This window comes from Mus pahari, chromosome 5 (genome assembly GCF_900095145.1).
Source record: "Mus pahari chromosome 5, PAHARI_EIJ_v1.1, whole genome shotgun sequence".
Taxonomy (NCBI): Eukaryota; Metazoa; Chordata; class Mammalia; order Rodentia; family Muridae; genus Mus; species Mus pahari.
The window spans coordinates 73,639,198-73,645,188 of record NC_034594.1 but is presented as its reverse complement, the minus strand read 5'-3'; the positions used below and the strand labels follow the sequence as shown (position 1 = coordinate 73,645,188).

At 39.1% G+C, this 5,991-nt stretch overlaps 1 non-coding gene across 1 annotated transcript; it reads right to left on the bottom strand.

Annotated features, from left to right (window-relative positions):
• Positions 1-4,748: 4,748 nt before the first annotated feature.
• On the bottom strand, positions 4,749-4,879 carry LOC115064149. The gene has a single exon (XR_003844003.1). It is a non-coding gene; the product is annotated as a small nucleolar RNA SNORA17 (small nucleolar RNA).
• Between the last annotated feature and the right edge of the window lie 1,112 nt (positions 4,880-5,991).

Sequence of the window (5,991 nt, the reverse complement as noted above, 5' to 3'; positions counted from 1 at the left end):
TATATCTATATCTATATCTATATCTATATCTATATCTATATCTATATCTATATCTATCTATCTATCTATCTATCTATCTATCTATCTATATATATATCTCGCATCAGACTGTTAGTCTCCAGTAGACAGTAGCTTGTTCTGCTCTTGTCAGTGGCCTGGACAGAAACTGCTCCATCCTTATTTGGGATCCTTTGCTTTTTATGAATTTTGAGATCATTCTCTCAATTCTTCTTCTGTTTAGGAAAGTTGCTCACTGGTTAAACTTGTTCCCACAGAACTGTTAGCCTCTGCTTGTTTTCCAAGAAACTCTTCATCTGGCTCTTACATGTTTGCCTCTTATGTTTGTCTTCAAATTATTTCCTTTTGGAAAGGCTGTGCACAGCTCAGGGCATACCTCTGTTTCCCTGCTTTACTCTGCATACAGAACTTCCATCCTATGACTGCGTTGGAACTAGGACTTTGCAGCTCCATTCTTTTCATGCTGCTATCCTAAACTAGATGTTTACATTTTCTTTCCTTCTCTGATTCACGTCCTGAGCTTTTCAGCTCAAATATAAAGGGATTGGGAACTGGTGCCTTTGGGAAGTGATCAGGTCATGAGTGTATAGAGTCATTGTAAATGGGAACAAATATACAGCCCATGGAGCCCCCTCACTTCTTACTGCTGTGTAAAGACACAGTTAGAAGACCTCAAGAAATGGGGTCACGAGGCAGCAAATCTACTCTTCACCTTAACCTTGCACTCCTAGCTTCCAGAACCATGAGAAGTAGATGATAGTTTGTAAGACTCCCTCTATGTTGGAAGGTTGGTTATGGCAACCCAAGCAGAAATATACACCTGCCATTCCCAGAGAACACCAGCTAGAGGATGGGTTTGAGTGGAGGAAGGGAGTCCTTGCTTATTGGCTATAATCACCCATAATTAAGATGCTATAGTTTGAGTGACTTGAGCCTCAAGTTTCACTGATTCTCAGATTCTCTTCCAAGAGTTACTAGATTTCATATAATAATTGTTTCTTCCCTTATAGTATTCCTCTAATGAATTTGACAATTTATTTATTTATTCATTCATTCATTCATTCATTCATTCATTTATTTTGGTTTTTCAAGACAGAGTTTCTCTGTATAACTCTGGCTGTCTTGGAAGTCACTTTGTAGACCAGGTTGGCCTCGAACTCAGAAATCTGCCTGCCTCTGCCTCCCTAGTGCTGGGATTAAAGGCGTGTACCACCATGCCTGACCTATTCATTTATTTATTTAGGTTGTTTTTGTTGAGAAAGGGTCTCATATCTATGGCTTTCCTAGAACTCACTGTGTAGACCTGACTAGCCTCAGACTCAGAGATCCACCTGACTCTGTTTCTCAAATGATAAAATCAAAGGCCTGTGCCACCACACTAATTGAAAGTGAACAGAGTTTTCAATAGCTGCATATAAATAATTTTAACCCTTTGTGAGTCTTTGTCCTGCAGAACATGCCCACAGAATCTGCCACTTTGTCATTCTGAAGAAACGGGTCTTACAACAGGCATGGATCAAGTGCTGTTTGAATGCTTTCCAGGTATAGATACTTAAGAGCCATCTTATCTCATTCTCATAAGCACACTCAGAGCTATGCACCCCACAACTGACCTCATGTATGAAAGATATTTCTGAGACTCTAGTCAGAAAGCTTATGCAAAGTTGCACACAACTGGACGATATAGATTCCTAGGTTTAAACCGAGAACTGAAACACCTGATGATAGCTGCAGTGGGTGTGGCCACTGGGTTCTCCAATCATACAACCTTTTAGTTGTGTTGTCTCTCACTTAGGTAAGATGCCTGAGGCTAATAGCACAAATACCTTTTGCTTTTATTTACTGGTGATGTCCTCTTCAGATTATGGTAGATGCTGGTCCAGGAGCAATGGGAAATACATTCTGACAATTTTTGACCTAGTTGATGATGGTCTTACCAGTCGTTATATTATGTTACTACAGGCTTTCTATTGATATTATAATTTAATTCTCAACTTGTAATTTGTAGAAAGGAATTATTTAGCTAAAAGAAAAGGGTATAGAACAATCTATCTCTTAAAGTATTATCCCAGCTAACACCCTCAGAATGTTGGGTTTGATACTTTGAGGGGAAAATGGGGGTGGGGTGTATATATTTAAATACCAAAAGGAGTATTTCTTTTGTTGAACTTATGCTCATTGGATTTTTAAAATAACTATAATTATGTCTTTTTCAAATGCAATTTTAAGCTGAGTGAAGAAAGACAAAGAGTTTGCATTCTACGTTGAAACAAATAGCCATCTGCTTACCAGTATAGACTTGTTTTACTTTCATTCATGTGTATGTATGCATATTTGCCTATAGATATGCACATGCATCATGCACTTGGGTCAGAAGAAGGCTTGTTGGTGCTGGTGTTGTGAGCCACCCCTTGTGAGTGCTAGGAGTCAATCTCAGGTCTTCTACAGAAGCATTTGTGTACTGTTAACCGTTGTCTCACCTTATACATCCCCTCGACTTAACAGTTTAAACAGCAGGTTTGTTTTTTCTTCGCTTTGGAGGATTGGAGTCTAAAATCTGAATTACTAGGGAAATTTCAGGGCTATGAACACTGTATCGTCAATAAAGGAATCTGTTCTGACTAGTTCTGATGGGGCTGTAGCATCCTCTGTGGCTGTGTCACATACTTTGTCTCCAAGATCACATTGACTCTTACCTTTCCTCTTCTGTGTATATATTTCCTTTCTTTTACTCTGAGGACAGAGACTGAGTGATTGCACTCAAGTCTGACACCTGTAATTCCTGAAAACTGGTCCAAATTGAGATTCTTAATCATACCTGCAAACACCACTTTTCTTACTATTATCATTTATAAACCCTAGAAATCAAGGAAATTTAACTCAATAAGACTGATGTCCTAGTAGCATGGTTGGCAGAGAGGAAAAGACTATAAGAAAGCCAGACAGAAGACTTACTGCAAACCAAGCTTGCCAGACATTGAATGGCTAGGCTTCACTGCTGCAGAATAAATGTCTGTCACTTCTGCAAGCCTAGTCTGTGGTGCTTTGTATGAAAACACAAATCAATGCACCAATTTCTCAGGGTTATTTTCCATACAATCTGACGGTTACAGTGTTTCCAGCCAACAACAGAAGTCTAACCACTGGGCCCTGTTTCCAGTGGAATAAGAATTTGAACCATGTTCCCAAATAAACTCCCAGAGCCAGCAGAGGTGGTGGTGGAGAATTGGAGGATAACAGAGTCACAGTGTAGAAGAAGGTGAGAATAAATATCAGGTATGGCTTCCCAGAAGCAATTTGTATCTCTTTCCTCTAGTTAAGCAATACTCTGGACTCTTGGAGATGCTGTGGACGTCACATAACTTCTGAGATGTGTCTCGGTGGTGCTAAGTGATCTGAATGAATACAACCAGAAATCTTCAAGAAAACCAAATTTCAGCTGATCAGAGACCATCTGCACCACCTATCTTGGCTGAAGGCATACCCTCCAGGTTCAGTTTATACCTGCTGGATTGGTACAAATGGCAGTGTTAAGGCTCATGTGTTTTTCCCAAGGGAGAACAACACTGAAGTGTACTTTTGTCCTCAGAAATATCTTGTTCCCTTTCTGTCTCTGAGACCACTTCCCTGAAAGAATGCCCTGCATCTTTCACTAACAATTGGTTTGACGTTACTCGTGGGGAAAGAACTTAAAACCACTGACTTGCATTTGTGGACCAAGCAACCAATTTCCCATCAAAATCCTAAAATACAAGAAATGATTTGTTTCACTAAAATCAACCACCTCTTGTCTTATGTTTGTAAGTTTGCTTCTATTCACCATGTTCTTAATGTGCCTGATCAACTGGGATTTCACACGTGAAAATATGAGCCTGTGCTTCAGTATAGACTGCATTGACAAGGCCATGAATCTGATTCCTTCTTTTCATAGGAGGTTATAACTGCTGGAGGCATTGAGAATAGACCATGATAATAGAGATGAAAAATACTTAGTTTTCCCTTCACGGTTGATATATAACTGAGCACAATCATATAATCTTTGTATTAAAACTGTGCCAAGCCTACAGTCACTGTAATTTATAGTAAAGTGGGCTGAAACAAAAGGGATAAGGTACATGTGATCTGTTTACTGTGGGAATCCACATCCATCCTGTATGGACAGACTATACTTCTGAGAGCTATGTGCAAATGTAATAGAAGTCCCCATGTTCAGTTTGGAAAGCACACAGAGAATATCACATATGTGCTGCACCTCATTGGTATGGACTGTTGGGCAGTTCCTATAATGTGATATGTTTTGTGTATTAAATCTCTTAATTCCATAGAGCTTTGTTGGGGGTTAGTGGTGTTCACCTTCTGAAGATGGTTTAAATGTTTATGGTTACACACAGACCCACAAAGACAGACAGACAGAGACAGACAGACAGCAGGCATGCATATACACACGTGCACATGTGTGCGCGTGCACACACACATGTACACACACATACACAGACACACACAGAGAGACAGAGAGAGAGAGAAACAGAGACAGAGACAGAGGGACAGAGACAGAGACAGAGAGAGACAGAGACACACAGAGAGGTTGATTTTAAAACTTTATTGGTTCCTTGTGAGTTTCACACCATTCACCCCAATCCCGCCACTCATTTTCCCCTTTCCTTGTACCCACCCTCCACCCTTGCACCACAACCTGACTAGTGATAATTCCAGGCTTGCTTTTTTCAGGGAATGTAAGTTGCTTTTCATTTAGTTGTTCATAGATCAGAACAATGAGTGTAGACATAGCCTCTCTCCTCTCTGTCACCTACAGAAGAACATGTGACAGAGCAGCCACACCTACAAAACTTCTAGGGGCTCTGATATTTTTTATAAGCTTATTTTTGTGTCCTACATCTCCAAGTTTGTAAAATCATTATTACCTCAGTTGTTTACTAATGTGTATGCTGTTTGTTTTCCTGAGCTTAGAAATCATCATTTCATGGCTATTTGTGATGCTCTGTGAAATCTTTGTTTCCTTATCTCAACAGTCTCCATTCTGTTGGCAATGACATTTGATTTCTTTTAAAAGAATTATGCCTCTCCCATTGTCAAACTTTCAGTTAGAAGTTATATCTAGACGCCACACATATGACTGATGGGCATAGGACAAAATGTAATTGGAGACCCCACTTTCCAGTGGTGGCAGCCTGCACAGAAGTGTTCAACAGCAGCAGTGGCAGCAGCAGCATCTTTGACCTTCACAGCATCTCCATCTCTGTTTTGATACTGCATTGGGAGCCCAGAACTCCCTGTAAAGTTTCTGATAAACTTTCTTCCTAATATGTTAGTGCATCATTTTATATTGATAGCAATAAAAATACAATGTCTGATTCAGAGCATTAAGAACACATAAGATATTAGACACGTGATTTCCATTGGGACTATGAAAGAAAATTATATAGATTCACAGTGTAATAAAGACAAAAGACTCTGGTGTGGTGGCTCATGCCTTCAATCCTAGCAGTTGGGAGGTTGAGACAAAAGAACACTGAGTTCAAAGTCATCATAGCTCTGTTAGAGGTGTGTACTCATGTGATCCTCATTCCAGTCAAACTGTCAATGAAGATTTTCTCTTGTGTCACTGATAAAGGAAACTGTCAGGGAAGTCAAAGGTATAAATAAAGATAAAGAGAGATGTTATGGGGATTAAGACAGTGACTCAACTTACTGCAGGTGATATATGAATCATATATATATATATATATATATATATATATATATATATATATTACAAATCATATGGTTAAGAGAAGGGCCAGCTTGAGAGAAGTTGTGTTTTGCTTTGTTTTGTTTTTTCCATTGAGATGTAAATGACTTCTAATTTTTTTGCTTATTTTTGAGATTGTAATTTAATTATCTTTCCCCATCCCTCTCTTTTTTTTGTTTTTTGTTTTTTTTGTTTTTCAAGACAGGGTTTCTCTGTGTAGCCCT